Here is a 17,984-nt window from a genome sequence, read left to right as displayed (position 1 = left end):
GTGACAATAAGTGATGAAATCAAAGAACAAGGACGAATCTATGCAGCGGTGGATCGTAGAGGGCAAGAGCAAGCTGTCACCAAAGTTTCAAGTACTTATTGTGGTCAATCTTTTACTCTTTTGTTTTGTTCTAGTAGCGTGAACAGTTTTATATCACCAAAAGCATATGAAAGGCTTGGATTGGTCACAAATAAAGGTAGGCATGTATTGGTTGAATTGGCAAGTGATACATCAATGGATGTCATTCAGGATATGAAATTTGATCTTGATGGCAAAGGCACTAGTGCATGTTTTCGTGTATTGCAATTGAGTACCTATGATGCAATCCTAGGCATGGATAGATCAACGGATATCATATAGGATATGAAATTTGATCTTGATGGCAAAGGCACTAGTGCATGTTTTCATGTATTGCAATTGGGTAGCTATGATGCAATCCTATGCATGGATTGGCTTCAGGTATCAAGTGAACATACATTGTTGAGAGGGTTTGATTCAATTCACGACACTTGGTGCATGTCAATTGTGGAAAAAGTGATGTGCATCTCATTTCTGCTGCAAAGATCTTAAAGGAAGTCAGATGGGACATGCAATTGTATTTGATTAAAATTAATGAGAAGGATGCAACTACTGAGCCAGAGTGGTTAAGTGAGTATGCGGATTTGTTTCTTGAGGAGCTGTAGAGATGCCGCCAGACAAGTAGATCATGAGATAGAATTGGTTCAAGGTGCTCAAGTAGTTGCTAAGAGACCCTATCGCATGTAGTTCCCGAAGCCATTGAGCTAAATAGTCAACTCAAACAATTACTTGATCAAGGATTTATACAGCCAAGCGTCTCTCCATGGGAAAGAATTGGTTGCTAAGAGACACTATCGCATGTATGTTCCCGAAGCAATTGAGCTAAAGAGTCAATTCAAACAATTACTTGATCAAGGATTTATACGGCCAAGCGTCTCTTCATGGGTGCTCCCATGTTGTTTCAAAAGAAGAAAGATGGAAGACCTTAACCAATTAACCATCAAGAATAAGTATCCTCTTCCAAGGATAGATGATCTTTTGGGTAGGTCACATGGAGTGCAGATGTACTCAAAGATTGATTTGAAGTCAGGGTACTATCAAAACAAGATTAAGCTCGAAGACTACCTTCAACACTAGGTATGGGCATATTATGAATTCTCTGCTATGCCATTTGGGTCAACAAATGCTCTTGCCACTTTGGCATTGACGGTCTCTCCTTGGAAACCCCATCTATTGTCATGCCTAGTAGATGTGCCACACTGTGAGTATAGGCTCATGAATGACATTTTTAGAAAGCAACTTGATAACAATGTGTTGGTGATGATATCTTTGTTTACTCTAGAGAAGGTGAGAATCATCAAGTGTATGTTAGACAAACATTTGATATTCTTCGTGATTATAAACTCTTTGCCAAAAAGAGTGAGTGTTTATTCTTTACAAATGAAATGAGTATCTTGGACACATTGTAGTATCAAAGGAGGGTATAGTGTTTGATCCAAAGAAGGTGAGAGCCATTCTCAATTGGCCGGCAAAGAGTATTGTCAAGGAAATTTACACTTTTGTTGTTATGACAGGAAGTTTATTGCTGATTATGCAAAAATTGCTAGTCCTATCACAAGCCAACTCAACAATGGTAAGAGTGTGTAAATGGGATGACAAACGCCTGGAGAGCTTCAAGAAATTGAAATATGATCTTGCACATCCTCCAGTTGTTAAAGCCCCGAAATTTGATTAGCTTTTCATTGTTACCATGGAAGCAACCATAGCCAAGATGGTAGACCGGTTGCATATAAATCGAGGGAGCTTCACCCTCGTGAGAGAACTATCCTATTCATGATTTTTGGAACTTTTAGCGGCTGTGCATGCCTTAAAAATGTGGCGTCATTACTTGTTGGGTAATTCTTTTGAGTTACGTTCAGATCATCAAAGTTTGAAGTATATCTTCACTCAACTTGACTTAAATGTTCAAAAGGAGGTGGAGACCTTTTACAAGAGTTCAACTTCTTTATCAAATACATGCCAGGTAAGGAGACATTGTTGCCAATGCTCTTAGCGCGTTCGGCAATCGCGTTCGGCAATCTCTATTGTTCATATAGACTTGGTTACACAAATAAAAGATAAGGTAATTGATGATCCTTACTATGGTCCTAACAAAGGTTGAGAATGAGAATGAGTGGAAGTTATGTGAATCTTATAAGCTAATGAATGGAGTTCTTTTATATAATGGATGTATATGTGTACCTACTGATGAGGACATAAAAAGGACTATTTTGAGGGAAACACATGATAGTATCCTAGCACGGCATCTAGGGTTTGACAAGACATACATGTCAGTGAGGAAGAGCCGGGCATAAAGGCTTATGTTCATGATTTTTATTTTTTCAAAAAGAGACTTCTATTAAGTATGAGAAAAACATACAACAATCATAGCTATAAGCCGGAAAAGAATAGAATCACCCCAATATGTAAGGTGATTTCAACCACTGAGGAGCATCATGATGCCATGTAAGACCTGTGGTACTAGAGGAAAAGAAGATGCCATGGTCCCATTCCTGCATAAATATCACACGCTTCGCCTGCGCAGAACAAGAGGGCCCCTGAATGCGAGCCCAAGCAGCCATAAGAGTGTGGATGATATCACCCCATATAGTACTAATGCACCGAGATCCAAAAATCTTGACACCCTCAATAGCCTCCCTGCATCTAGCTCTCCAGATTTGCCATGCTGTAATACTGGCAATAATCTCCCAACTGGTGTCAACAATCCTCTGTCTAGGGGGTGTATAATCATAGTGAGGAACATCCTGCAATAAACCATGCTGGGCAATACCTCTACGAATGAAAAAAGCAAAATCTGTACCACTATCCTCATAAAAAAGCTGTGGACCGGGCTGGGAGAGCCAAGCAACTGCCCCCCAAGTCACATGCATGGCTCGGCCACTCAGTTTGCCCATAAGTTGGGCTACGGGACCCCAAATCTGTTGTGCAATGCTGCATCCCCATAGACAATGTTGTACGGACTCAGAATCTGCCGCACATCTAGGACAGGAAGGTGCGACACCGAAAACTGATCTCCATTGAAAACTGATCTCCACTGATTGGTGGGGAGACCACCATGTAAGAATAACCAAAAGAAATAAGAGATCTAGCTCCTTCTGTATGAGTGCCAAAGTCTATGCCAATATCTGCGCTGTATCACTGGAGAAATATCATAGCTCTCCCAATGAGGCCTGAGAGTAGGGATCCTATGCATCTGTCGAGTGAGGAGAAGCCTGGCATTCCGAACAGTAAAACTGAAAAAAGGAAGGCTTTTCAAAGGATCGAAGGCATCAATCCACTCCCACTCTCCTGGATCCCACTGAAGATATCTGATAGGACTGCCACCATATAGCCACAAACACCAAGAGCCATGAGTCACTAGCCGAGGAGAAGGGTCAATATACCAGTGCTTCCCCGAGCGACCAACAATCCTCACTGGACTAAGCCTAGTATTTGGGATGATCTCCTCCATACTACATCTCCTCAATCTCCCACCAGGCATGATAGAATAAATGAGGCAATCTGTATCCTCCTGGCCCGAGAGAGCAATGACCTACAGAGGTATGCCTATCCTCGAAAAAACTCCCAACCAACTCGGATGATAGTCTCCGTGAAAGGTCCCAGAAAGCCACTCATGCGGAATAGCTGCATCAATCTCATCAATACGAATGCGAGAACCCCTAAGATGTTGAGTGGATGCAACTCTCCGATCCTCCTCCGGAAGACTCTTAAAGGTCTTCCAAGCAAGAACTGTGTATACGCATCTCTCCCATCTTGACCATTGCATATAACGAGATGCACCAGTGGCCGACAAGCCTCATCCCTAATGAACTCGTTCCACATAATAGGTTGTCGGTCAGCCTCGTCCAAAGACCTAGCAAGCCTTTGTCGCAAAAAATATATCATGCTTCTCCATGCTCTAACAATGGCTGCAATAAGAGGGGAAGATGGTGCCCTAATATCAGCCTCTGTGAACAAAAAACGTGTGCTGGGCAACCCTGGGTGTACATCTGGAAATCTGAGACAAGAAAAAATCCTTCCAAGGCTCAGTGCCTAGTAGGAAACCTCTGACCACAAGTTTGCAAAGCAACGCCCTGCACTGAACATCCGGATCGATAATATTTAAGCCCCCCTCTCTTTTGGGCTGAATAATTGTGAGCCAAGCTACCCTGGCACGAGTGTCTGAGGTGCCATCCAAGCCCGACCAGAGAAAATTGTGGATCAATCTCCGCAATTGGCCAATGCACGCACGAGAGAAGCACCAACAAGAGGCAATAAACCAAGCTGAGGCAAGCAAAACCTAATTAGCCACCAAAGCTCTGGAGGCTAAATCTAATCTCTTGGAGCTCCAATGGAGGAGCTTCTTCCGGATACTCATAAGTACCGGAGCAAACTGCTGTGCAGGAGAAATATCAATCCCAACTTGGCATCCCAAATATCTAGGAGTGCATCCTCTACTGATCCAAGTAAAACCAAGCTTTGCACCCCAATCAACTCTCGGTGAATCACTAACCCAAAAACCAACAGATTTGTGCCAATTAATGAGTGCCCCTGCTGCCAAACAGAACTCCTCTAGTGCTACCCAGAAGGAACATAAGCATATATGTGAAGCCTCCAAAAACAGGGCTGTGTCATCAGCTAACTCAGAGTCAACCAACTAATCATGACTACGAAGAGGCAACCTCAATCGTGAAATACCAGCAGTGGAGCGAAGAAAGATGCTCATGGCCACTGCAACTATGATATATAATAAAGGGGCTAATGGGCAGCATTGTCATACTGAGCGAGAAATCTGAAATCGCTCTCCTCTATCACCGCAAGCAAGAACTCTACTGTGGGCATCACGATACATGCATGAAACTCCCTTGATCCATCTCTGAGAGAAGCCCATATGACTAAGAGTGCCCTAAAGGAAGTCCCAATCCACTCTATCATCGACCTTCTCAAAATCCAAGAGCAGAATGGCTAAGGGCTGATTGCTCGCTTTAGCCCATTCAACGGCCTCCCAAAACGAGAAAATGTTATCAAAGATGCTCCTGCAGTGTAAGAATCCATTCTGGGTATCATGAATAACATCGTGCAAAATTGGCTGCAACCTGATGCTCACTGCCTTAGCAAGAATCTTATAGGCAGTCCCAAGTAAGGTGATAGGTCTCCATTGGCCAATCAATGTCTTATCCCCGCTCTTAGGAATAAGATAAATAAGCTCCTCAGTGAGAGAAGAAGGCATAGAACCTATGTCCCACATCTCCTGCAAAGCCGATGTGATCTCAGCCCCAATCGCATCCCAAAAAGTAATGAAAAAAACAGGGGAGAGGCCATCCTCCCCTGGACACTTACCATGAGGTAAGGCATGAAGAGCATGACTGAACTCCTGCATAGAAAAAGGGGCATCCAAAGTGGCACACATCTCCTCACTGATCAAATGTGGCAATGCATTCCAAACCTTCCTATGTGCCCTGTGTCTCAAATCAGAATGCGGCTCAGCACTAAGAAGCTGGCAATAGAAATCGGTGGCAATCTGTCTAACCATAAGAGGATCTGAGTGAAGAGTGCCATGTGAATCCTGCAAAACTGCCTGACACTATCTCTTGCATGAGATGGGCCGTGAGAAGCAAAGAAATGTTTGTTACACCTGCCACCCATCTGTGTCCAAAAGGATTCCTGGGCATGGAAACGGTACTCCGTGCGCTACTCAAGAGAGTGATGAAATTCTGCCCTAACAGTACATAAAGAATCTGAAACCCATTGAGCATGAGGATGTTTCTTGTGCTCTTTCTGCAAGGCAGCCAATCTACGTCTAATAGCCCTTTCTATGTCCAAGGCCTCTTGCCTCTTAGACAGAGCACATGTGTGATAAAAGTCACCAATACCACAGAGAGCAGAGGCCAGGCTTTGAGAGGCCTGTAAGAAGTCATGAGATCTCCAAATATCAAGCATACGACGCGATAGCTCTGCATCAGAAAACAAATGATCAGGGATGCGTACGTGGGGTGTTGATCCATGGCAATTTGGATGTCTAATACATAAAACCACTGGGCAATGATCCGATTTAGAGGTGCCTGTAGCAATCAAAGTATGTCCACCTCTGTCAAGCACCCAATCATCCACATAAAATCTGTCTAACCGTGCATAGATACATCCTACATCTCTTCTCCTGTTAGACCATGAATAAAGAAGAGTGGATGGACTCCTCAAAATGTCATCCTCATGCCAACAATCTCTACCATGAATGGAGAGTATAAACCTCTCCCAAGACGCTCTTTCAAGAGGATGCACCAAGCCCTCATGTCCACCTCTTTTATCCGTTGGCATCTCAACCATGTTAAAATCCCCACCAATAATCCAATGGTCGGCAAGAGGCATCAATGTAGTGAGAGATTTCCAAAAGGCAATCCTCTCACCTCTATGGTTAGGAGCATAGAGGTTGAGAATACCAATGCGTGTAGTACCCTGCATAAGAAGGATCCACTGCGCTCTCGTAGGTAAAATGACACCATGTCTAATGATGCAAGGCAAGATCAAAGCTGAAATAGAGATACAAACACCACCCTTGGTACCAACAGCCGGTGACCAAAAGGTGTGTCCCGAGAGAAGCTTGCCTGATCTCCCACACTGACTAGCATCCAGTTTATGCTCTTGCAAGAGCAATATATCCATAGGTCCACCTGTGACTGCACAATGAAGCTGGGTTTTTACAATTTGTTTCCGTCGACGTGGAAAAAAACCCCCAAGACCCTGAATGTTCCAAGAGACAATCCTCATAAAGACTGAGAGTAGGAACGACCAGATCTCGTGGTCGATGAAGGACCCCCTTTAGAGGCGGAAGTACGTCTCGCATAGGTAAGGGAGGGAAAATCTGACGATGTAAACCTTACCTCTCTCTCCCACTCCGGGGAAAAGCCAGGGCTAGTCCTCAGAACTGGAGAGGTACCATGACAATGCGAATGTGCAACATCATCCTCAAGGGTGCAATCATCTTGTAACTGTAATGCAACATCCTCCTGTAAGGGATCCAGATCATGTGCCTGCAAGGCCTCATCCTCCAAAAAAGGATCAACATCCTGTGAGGCAAGAGCTGCATAGGGGTTAGGGTGCTCCACAGGGGGTGTGGGTGAAGGGGCAGGTACGGGGGTCTGAGGGTGCCTGCCACCCCTAACCACAACCCAACGCTGTGTGGTCTGCTGTGGCAAAGGAGCAGCTGGAGTCTCGGCATCTGCAGAAGGCCTCTGATGGGCAGGACCACGCCACCTCCTAGCATGGCCCCTCGATCTGGGACAATCTCTAGCAATGTGACCCTGTCGACGACAAATCCGACACTGGTCAGGTCTGCCTGCAATCTCCATCCTCTGGTGGAAATGAGATCCGTCAGGTCTTTGAAGCATAACATGATCATCAGTAATCGATGGATCAGGAACAAGCACAAGGACCCGGGGTACACCATCAAGAGTGGCGGTAACGGCCACGGAAGCTGAGGCGGGAGAGCTCGGGAGGATTGGTACCTCTAGAACCTGGCCAAAGGATGCCCCTATGGAAGCTAAAAGCTTCCACTAGGACCGAGGAAGAGCAGGGAACCGTAGTGAGACCGGGGTAAGGCGCTGATCCTCCACCACTGGATCAAAGCCCACCTGGTACTAAAAGAAGAAAATCTTCCTAGGACCAAGAGGAAAGGGGCTGCTAGCCAAAGCCTGAGAAGTAGCTTCTAAAGAATGAAAGTCCACCTGGAAGAAGCCTCGACCAAGTAAACGAGTATCCTGAAAGTGCACAATCAGCTCCGACGGGAGAGCTGCTAGAAGCCATTCACGGGCCTGTGAACGAGAGGGGTGGAACCATAAACTCTCGCAACAAGGGTAGACAACCTCAAGGTCAATGTCATGCTGAAGAGAGGTGAGCTCGTCTTGTGAAAAATTGATGATTCTCCCGGCCAGTGGGGGTGATGAGAGATTGGCTGCGGTAGAAAAAGCCATAAGACCAATCAAGAAAAGTGGGCGGCTGACTTGAATCCAGATGAAATAGCTGCTGGGAAAACGGGAGCAGAGGAAGGGGGGCAAAGGTGGGGAGCAGCTGGGGAAGCAAGGCCAAAGGTGCAGGCAAGGGCAGCAGAGGGGCAGGCGTGGACTAAAGAAGGCAGGGGGCGGGCAGCAAAGGGGGAGGCGGGACAGCAAAAGGGGGACTGGCAAGGGCAGCAAAAGGGGCAGGCGAAGGCAGGCGGGGCCAGCAGAGGGGCTGGCGGGGGCAGCTGAAGGGCAGGCGGGGCAGCAAAAGGGGCAGGCAAAGGCAGGCGGGGGGCAGCTGAAGGGCAGGCGGGGACTGAAAGGCTAGCGAAGGGCAGGTGGGGATTGAGGAAAGGCTAGTGAAGGCTGCAGAGGGACAGGCGGGGGGTTGCAGAAGGGCAGGCAAAGGCAGCAATTGGGCACGCGAAGGCATTAGAGGCAGGCGGGAGTAGCAAAGGAGCAGGCGGAGGCAACAGAGGGCAAGCGGGGGCAGCAGCGCAGGTTCACGTCAGTTCAGCACTCCTTCCAAGCTGAATGTCTTAATTGTCAAAGGGTAAAGGCTGAAAGAGTGAACTAGGTATGTTGCAACCTCATGACATCCCAAAGTCTAAATGGGAATATGTGAGCATGGAATAATTGCCAAAGACAAGGACAGATCATGATTCTATCACTAAGGAGAGCACGTGAGCATGGAATGATTGCCAAAGACAAGGACAAATCATGATTCTATTTTTGTTGTGATTGATAAGCTCACTAAGAAGAGCACTTACACTGCTCTTGATATTGCACAAGTTAATATATGTAGATTGCATGGAATGCCTAGAAGGATCAATTCTATTGACACATGCATCCTGCACTTGGATGCCACGTGGACATATTTGTACAACAGGTGTAGGACCTAGAGTGGAAACTGGTCCCTTGTGAGTCCCAATCCGGGACGAGTCCACAAGGGTTCCACTCTAAGCGTCTAGGTCAAGTGTACAAGCCCCGTCCATGGTCTTGGTCAGGTGTGCAAGTCCCGCACATGGAATAGTACCAATCTGTACTGTGAGTCACCCTCTAGAATGATGAAGAGGTGAGCTGGGCTCTTCCTGGCAAACCGGTCGTAGGAGTAGATGTCAACTGGCATAGCTATTTAGGGTATGTGGGCCAGTAGGCAAAGGGGCAGCCCTGTGGGCCACCCCAAATAGGCTCTATGCCCTTGCTTACTGTTAGGGTTGTTAAAATATTGTATCTTCTTAATGCTGTCGTGGAGGTCCTGTCAGCCTGTTTCTACAGCCGACCTGCTTCATGCACAAGTATATAAGAGTTGCTCTCTTTTATTCATTCAATCATCTTACATTGCCCTATTTGCTGGCTCTTGTACTCTGTAACCTCAAGCTAATAAAGCTCTTGTTCTTGCTTGCAATCTTTCTCTCTCTCATGTTTATTTGCTTCCGCTTGTGCACATTCTTTCATGGTATCATACGCGTAGGCTCTGGCTGTTGCACAATCTAATTCTCTCCGTTTTCTGCTTCCCTAGATTCTCCAGGCTGTAGATCCTTCAAGCAGTGGCTGCGTTTTCTTTCTTAGCTGCGTTTTTTGACCTACAAGCCCTCCTACTGCTGTCGGCCAGCCCCGAGGCTGTGTTTTCTTCTACAGAGGCAAGTGGAGGAGTTCTAGCTGCAAATTCAATATGTGCATCAGACAAGTGGCTCATCATCTCTTCTCCCTCCAAGATCCCCTCCCCCTTCCGGTAGAAGGTTCCCGGTGGTGTGTTTTGGGTTTCTTTTGCTGCTGTCTAGCCTGCATCTTCAGAGGGGGCTGCTAGTCCCTAGTTGGATCCTGTGGAAAGGTGCTTGAGAGAGCACGTGGATTGCTTAGCTACAGAGGTTGTTTGAGACATAGCTTCTTTGAGGCAGACATGGGTCCCCCCTGCACGAACAAGGACAAGCTCAATGGTTCAAACTATGATCACTGGAAGCTACAGATGAAGGTCTGGTTCACACACAAGGGACTCTAGGAGATTGTTCAGGGCCACGAACGGAAGCCGGAACGCCCTACCAGCTCTAGGAAGCGGACGGACCAGGAGGATGCCTTTCTCGCAGAACTTTCAGCTTGGGAGAATCAAGACTCAAAAGCTCACTCTACACTTGTACGAGCCATCTCACCAGAGGTCTCTCCCGCCATGCAAACATTAGATTGTGCTGCTTCTGTTTGGAGAAAGCTGACAGATATTATGCACGGGACTCTACAATGCGGTCTGTCAACCTATTGGGTCAGCTCTTTTCTCTGGTGTTTATAGCACGGACTTCCATGCACTCGTTTGTGATGAAGGTTAAGGTAATCCATGACCAATTAGTGGCAATGGGTATTGCCCTGACCTCTTCTCAATTAGCTGCTCTCCTCCTCATCAGGCTTCCTGCAGATTATGACATGGTTTCCCGAGCTTTACGGGTTCAGATCACAACACGTTCCCTCGAGTTTGATGATCTGTGTACTCTCCTCTTGGAAGAGGAATCCATCCTAGTTTCACAGGGGAAGTTGAAAGTTTCATCGTCTATTAGACCTGATCAGGCACTCACGACGGTGCAGAAGAAAGTTCGGAGTCAATGTTACAAGTGTGGGAAGAAAGGCCACCAGTCAAAGGATTGTCAGTCAAAGGACAAAGGCAAAGCCAAGGACAAGGGCAAGTCCTCAAAGAAGGGCAAAGACAAGTCACAGGACTCTGACACAGACTCGTCTAGTGATAACCCCAGCTCTCCCAAGGCCTTACAGACTGGAGAGAACATGACTGGTGTCCTGCTCTAATCCTAAGGGCGTTCCCCCGCATGCTATCTTCTACGGCTTGTGGGCGGGAAAGGGGGCTTTCAAAAGCTCTCTTATATTAAATCTGGAGCATGGGACCCGTGTGTCGGAGTTCAAAGTATAACAACAGGCAAGTTCACTTGATGGTCCGGATGAGTTCCAGGATCAACGAGCTTTCCTTCATGGTTCGGATGAGTTCCTGAACTATTGGTCAGCAGAGACTATGGACAGGATGTGTTCCATGTTCATTTGTTCGAGGTTATTAGATGTGATGTGTTCACAGTTCTACTTTGAGTTTGGAGCCAAGCAGATTTTCTTTTGCTCTTTATAGTGGCATTATGTTTTCTAGACAACAAGCTGACATGTGCATTTTCCGAGGTGTACTTAGTACTGCCCATGCTGAGGTGTCCATGGTCGCACCTTCGTCATCAGTTTTCTTCTGACTTTTTTGCACACTTCAAGATGCAGAGGGGGTGTTAAAATATTGCATCTTCTTAATGTTGTCGAGGAGGTCCTATCGGCCTGTTTCTACAGCCGACTTGCACAAGTATATAAGAGATGCTCTCTTTTATTCATTCAATCATCTTACATTGCCCTATTTGCTGGCTCTTTTAAACAGGTCGATAGGGTTTATGAGCAAACCGACCAGCATATCAGAAAAGTATATAAGCATAGGCTACTCAAGGATTTATTCATCTCATATTTCACATAGTGCTGAAGTGATCCAAGCGCCAGGACAGCCAAAGGGAAAACTCCAGACAGGTGAACTTGAAGGTCAGAACCAGATCATCTGCAGGCTGCATGTTTACAGCCAAGCAAGGTCATCAAGAAGTCGCTCTTTTCTCATCATTCAATAAAGAACATACACCAATCCTTGGTGGGGGCCCTTCACAAGGTATCTAGGACCCAATTGGGTGTACCTTGTCTTTATTATTATTTTCTCTCTCTCTTGCTTGTTGTTAGCATATATCATCTCATGTTGGTGGCTTTTCTGGTGTTTACAGGGGCCATTTCTATGCTCTGGCATTCCCCATATTTTCCCCCATTTTTCCCTTATTTTATGGGCCTTTGATGTGGTTTGCCCACCCTTTTATGGAGTTTTTCACCTATTTTCAGGTCGTATGAGGGACTAGGATGTAGTCGGCCAGCTCATATAGAAGTATGTATATGTGTTGACTTCTTTCTCACATTCATTCATTCCTTGATCATTCTTGATCACTTTGGTGAGCGCCTTCAGTCCTCTGCCTACGGAGACCACTCCTCGCCTATGGGCTGGTTGTATCCACTCTTTTCTTGAGGATTAGTGCATCAGCGTTTTGTTGTTTTCTCTCATCTCTCTCGTGGAGCTTCAGCGTTTTTGTCATTCGTCTACATCTTTCCGCTGCCCTCTGACATGGTATCAGAGCCCATAGGCGTCTAGACGTGGAATCGCTGATTGAAGGCTGATTGGTGCTGATTTTCTGCGTTTTCACACAAACGCAGTGGCTGTTCGCAGTATTTCAAACTCGCGTTTTCTTCTTCGGAGGGGCAAATCTGCATTTGTTTTGCGATTTTTTCTCCTCTCCTCTCTTTCTATCGTGCCCACCCTCCCTACAAGTGCAAAGAGTAGCTGTTGGGCTGTTTTGATGGCTGTGTTTTTCAGAGGAGGTACATCATGGCACTCATCCAATCTCGAGCAGTTCAGATACCCACTCTTCCGACCTTTCCTTCAGATGCAGCAAAGTTGGATGGCACAAACTACGACATCAAAGGATGAGGATACGAGGGATGCCCTTACGCACGAAGCTGCTGGGATCGGCTTAATGCCCGTGCTCGGTCATTCATTCTTCTGAACTCTCAACCATCGCTCACATCAAACAGGATACCCATGCACATGTTGCTTGGAAGAGACTCTCCGATATCTACTACCGGAAGACACCCATGACGAGAGTTTCCCTAAAGCTTCAAATGTTGAAGCTTTCACCCACTAATTCTACTTCCATGCGGGATCACATCAACAAACTGGAGGCATTGCGATCTAAGATTTCTAGGTGCGGGAAGGAGATTTCCACTGAGGATATGACCATCCGGCTACTTGCTCAGTTGCCCCCAAAATATGAGAGTTTCTATTCTTCACTTCTTACATCACAATGGACGGAAACCATTACATGGGATGAGCTGGTGCCTACGGTCCTTGATCAGGAGAGCAGATTCAGGGATTCTTCTTCAAAGAAAGGTAACCAAGCTTCCATTGGACAGAGAGGGGGGCAGCCTAACAAAGGCAAAGGTGAGGCACCTCCTTCTAAGGACTCTAAGGACTCCAAGGAATCCAAGGATGCAAAGCTGAAGGGGTCTTCAACTTCTAATTCTTCTAGCAACCAAAAGGTTTGTGATTATTGCTCCAAACCGGGGCACTCATGGCAACAATGTTGGAGTCGCATGTGGGGTTTGGAAGGAAAGTCAAAGGACAAAGGGGCAAGCTCATCTGCCAAAGTTATGGAGGAGTCAGCTTTCATCACCTTGATTGATCTCGAGTCCGAGACTCCCCCTCCAGTGGTTGAGCAGGCTCCTCCTTCTTGTTCCCACTCTCCTCAGAGTGGATTTTGGACAACAGTGCCACACAGCACATGACTTATTGTTGCAAGGATTGGCTTGATGAACTCTGCAGTGGCAGAGTTGCCATTGGAGATAACTCTATTGTCCCTATTCTTGGCAAAAGGACAATGCCCCTCATTGCGGATGGCAATGGAGGGTAGTACACCTCGAGAGTGCTATATGTGCCAGATTTAGAATTTCATCTTCTTTCTGTACATGATATTTGCAAATTGGGCACTAAGGTGGAATTGATGGAGGACTAAATAATCATTTGGGACCCTCTCACTCACAAGATCCTTTCACAAGGCATCGAGGACCACAAACTCATGGCTCTTTACTCTCACACAGGTACCCACACATGCAATCTTTGGCATGCTAGATTTGGACATCTTCATTTGGAGGCCTTGCGGAGGGCTTTTCGGGAGCAGTTGGTGGATGGATCACCAGATGTTCGCACACGTGAGGGTCCTTGTCACTCGTCTCAAAGGGAAACAACATCGGGAGGCCTTTCCAAAGAAGGCTACATGGCGAGCTACGGCACCTCTGGAGTTGGTTCATGTGGATTTGTGCGGCCCGATGCGCACTCCGTCTCTTGGTTATGCCAGTTATGTTTTTCTTTTGGTTGATGATTTTAGCCGGTATACATGGGCCTATTTTCTCAAATCCAAAGATGAAACTTTCAACAGAGTCCAAACATGGAGAACCTTGGTGGAGAAACAGTCGGGACACTCTATCTTGACATTACGAGCCAATAAAAAAGGCGAGTTTACTTCTCATCAATTAAACCAATATTGTGAGCTACATGGCATTCAACGGGAGTTTGCAAAAACTGGTACTTCTTCACAGAACAGCATGGTGGAGTGGAAGAACTGAACAGTGACTGAGATGGCTCAGACAATGTTGGAACATCGGAGTCTTCCTCAAAAGCTTTGGGCAGAGGTAGTTGCTACTGCGATTTATATTCTTAATCGGTTCCCTACTACTGTTGTTCCAAGACAGATCCCCTTTCAGGCCTACCTCGGTAGAAAACCCACAGTTTCTCACTTTCGGGTTTTTGGATCAGATGCATTTGTTCATGTACCTGATGGTGACAGGGAGAAACTGGACACTAAGTCCAAGCATCATATTTTGGTTGATTACAACTCCGAATCCAAAGGTTATCCGCTCTACAATCCTGCAACCTCGAAGTGTTGGAAATAAGTGCACACTAGGTGTACTATTTCTCTAGTCTAGTTTCAGTTAAGTCTTTGTGTCTTGAGTCTAGTGCCATGTGGCACCTCTACATTTATCCCATAAGTCAGTCTACTCAATCTTGTACTTCTCACCTATATATTGTAGGTGTCACATCAATGAAAGTATCAATCTTGTGTCTTGTCTACACTCATCTCAAGGTATGTCTAAGCTTTGTGTTTCTTTTTAGTCTTGCTCTCATTTCAGTTTCAGTTTTAGCTTTGTCTCTTCCATTTTTCACAACATGGTATCAGAGCAGTGCTACTATGCTGCATTTTTCTTTCCATTTTCTGAACTGCTTCATCACTGCCTCGCCACTGAAACCACTGTGTTTTTTTTATTCTTTCCGCTGACCAAAATAAAGGCACGTCTGCTGCCATCAGATCTTTTAGCGCAACTGCAGCCCACCTGTACCTCTCACAATGCTGCGTCGCTTTGCTGCAACGCTGCCCACCTAGCCACTGTCACCTTTGCTTGTTGTCTGTCATTGACTTGCTGCTGCAGCAGGTCACCCACCTCTTCGTGCCTACTGCTCACCTGCTTGCGCCCCGCTTACTCCTGTCCATCATCAATCTATTATCATTGTACGTGCTGCAACCATTGTCTCTTTCATTTGAGATTGTCACATCTCTCTCTCTCTCTCTCTCTCTTATCCATTCACCACAATGGATGTTTTTCACCCTCCATAGCTGGAGTCTCTCCTGGTTGACATGTCTTCTCAAGTCGTGGACCTCCTGGATATTCAACTCATGCAACAACTCGCCATTTTTGGATCTCTGGTCTTCTCGACATCAGCTTAACAATGCTGATTTTGGACCTGATTTGCAACATCTGTGCAAAAGGCATTTTCCCCTTTGTTATTTCCCATTTCCTCTCCATCTTCACATGTGGGTTAGCTGTCCATTGGACCAGCCAGACCTGCAGCAGCAAATTTAAAGCAGCAATCAAGTGTATGTTGTGTTCTATTTTCAGTCTACTCTCTATCTCTTGAAAAATAAAAATAAAAATAAATAAAAAATAAAAATCTCAATACTGAATTTTTTACTTCTCTATCTTGTACGGGATTAGACACTGCCCTTGCATTTCAGCAAGTGGTAAGACCTTCCCTTCATCTATCTGTCTCTCATGTACGGGATTAGACACTGCCAAATATGGTAAGACCTTCCCATCTCTCTCATATTTGTCTATGCTTTCATGCTATCTACCACCATTGATCACCAATGATGTAGATCATGGGGTAATATCATGTCTATTTGTCTACATGGACTTATCTTAGTCCCTATCCAAGAGGCACCCCTGCATTACCCACTCTAACAGGAGGATTGACCTTGAGGAGGGATTATCTATCTAGGTCCATCTCTCTGTCTATCTACAATCAGTCAGTCTCTCTGTCTATGTGTCTATCATGTGTGTCTATCTTGTCACATGTCTTTGACACTCTATCTATCAGTCTATATGCCTCTCTTTTGTGGATTAGCTACCCACATTCTCTTGGCATTTTTTTGTCTATGTCCCCATTTATCTTCTATTTGTCAGTCTCTCTCATGTCTATCTGAAAGTCTCTCTCTCTGTGGGACCACTCTACTGGCTGATTGTCTCTCTCTCTGTCTATCTATGATCCACTCTTGTCCCTACCCTTGTGGACCCATATGAGGATATCACTTGAGGAGGGGTGTCTCAGGATCTTTTTGTCTCTCATGTCTAGTCTCTCAGTCTATCAGTCTTTATGTCTATCTTCTAGTCTTGTCTTTTTTTTGTCTTCCTCCTAGTGTCCACTTAAGGAGGGTGTTGGAAATAAGTGCACACTAGGTGTACTATTTCTCTAGTCTAGTTTCAGTTAAGTCTTTGTGTCTTGAGTCTAGTGCCATGTGGCACCTCTACATTTATCCCATAAGTCAGTCTACTCAATCTTGTACTTCTCACCTATATATTGTAGGTGTCACATCAATGAAAGTATCAATCTTGTGTCTTGTCTACACTCATCTCAAGGTATGTCTAAGCTTTGTGTTTCTTTTTAGTCTTGCTCTCATTTCAGTTTCAGTTTTAGCTTTGTCTCTTCCATTTTTCACAACATGAAGATCATTGTTAGTAGAGATGATGTGGTTGATGACACTTCATCTTCCATTGGAGAGGGGGGACTTCTTCATCTTTAGGGGCTGATTCGTCTCAGCCTCTCATTGGTTCCTCGTTGGATCCTCCTATTCATGTTCCTCTTCCTCGACTTGACCAGGCACGTCCTCGAGCACCTCAAGTGGAGGAATCATCTGACATTGATCAAGAGAAAAGATTTCGACGGATGCTCCACAACAGGCTACATCTCAAGAGCAAGGTTCGACTTCGGGGCGGGATCTCGTATTCCCAATTGGTTGTACTAGACATCGTGGGACTCAGGGGTAACAGGGTTGCCTTCACCTCCAGCAGGGGGTCCCCGTCGATCGGAGCGGTTGCGTACCACGACATCATTTCAAGAGAACCTATGTGTCAATTATGCATTGATGTCACGCATCCACAAGGACTCAGAACCTACTCATATTGGGAAGGTTGTTGCATGTGCAGAAGCCTTGCTATATTGATCTACAACCCTAAGCCTCATTAAGAACATTGATGTTGATTAACACATGATTAAGACAGAGGAGAGAGAAGAAGAGAGAGATTGGTGTAAGGGTTTTCTTGTATATTAATATGATACAAAAAGGTTACTGATGAATGTACATGGTCACGCCCTTGGTCAGCCCCAGAGGGGTGACCTTTGGCCTATCTACATGGCTACTGCTGAATTCTGATGATTTATGGATAAATGATAGCTTGATGAATAACTGAATAATGATTACTGTCGGCTAGTATTGGACATGGAATATTCACAGAAAAAGACATTAAATGCTGCGCTACCTTGCCCACACCTAGCTGACCTTTACTGATGCTAAACCGCTTGCTACGTGGGTCTCTCTACGGGCTGCCGACAAGGATCCCAAGCCCTCTTGGTGATGAAGATGATATGCTGCAGCAGATGATGTTGATGATGAAGCGATGAAGATGTACTGCTGATGATAAACTTATGCTACTGCAATCCTAACTACTGACTTAACTGACCAGGGATTAATGATGTTCATGCAAAGGATTAGCCATGGAACGGGCGGGCACATGACATTCCCTTCTGCTAAATTTGATGATGGGGTGGACACTCGGTCATCCTTACTCCCTAGACTGCTACTGACTTTGACCTTCTACTGACTTTGACTTTAACTGACTGATATTTTTGTCTAAACACCTTCACTCCCGATCTCCACTTCCAAGTCTTGCTAAAGAACTGAGCATCTGTTCACTGCTGTCCCCATGCCTTCT

At 45.6% G+C, this 17,984-nt stretch overlaps 1 protein-coding gene and 1 long non-coding RNA gene across 2 annotated transcripts in view; one reads left to right on the top strand and one right to left on the bottom strand.

The window, feature by feature from the left end:
- LOC147622430 (protein HAPLESS 2-like) overlaps positions 1–17,984 on the bottom strand; it is a 208,359-nt gene that overhangs the window by 97,312 nt on the left and 93,063 nt on the right. The window lies entirely within an intron of this gene.
- The window catches only part of LOC147622432 (uncharacterized), a 41,988-nt gene that overhangs the window by 1,100 nt on the left and 22,904 nt on the right, over positions 1–17,984 (top strand). The window lies entirely within an intron of this gene.

The sequence above is a fragment of the Cibotium barometz genome, chromosome 28 (assembly GCF_041138505.1).
Source record: "Cibotium barometz isolate CiBa-2024 chromosome 28, ASM4113850v1, whole genome shotgun sequence".
NCBI classification, from domain to species: domain Eukaryota; kingdom Viridiplantae; phylum Streptophyta; class Polypodiopsida; order Cyatheales; family Cibotiaceae; genus Cibotium; species Cibotium barometz.
This window is presented reverse-complemented; position numbering and strand designations above follow the sequence as displayed.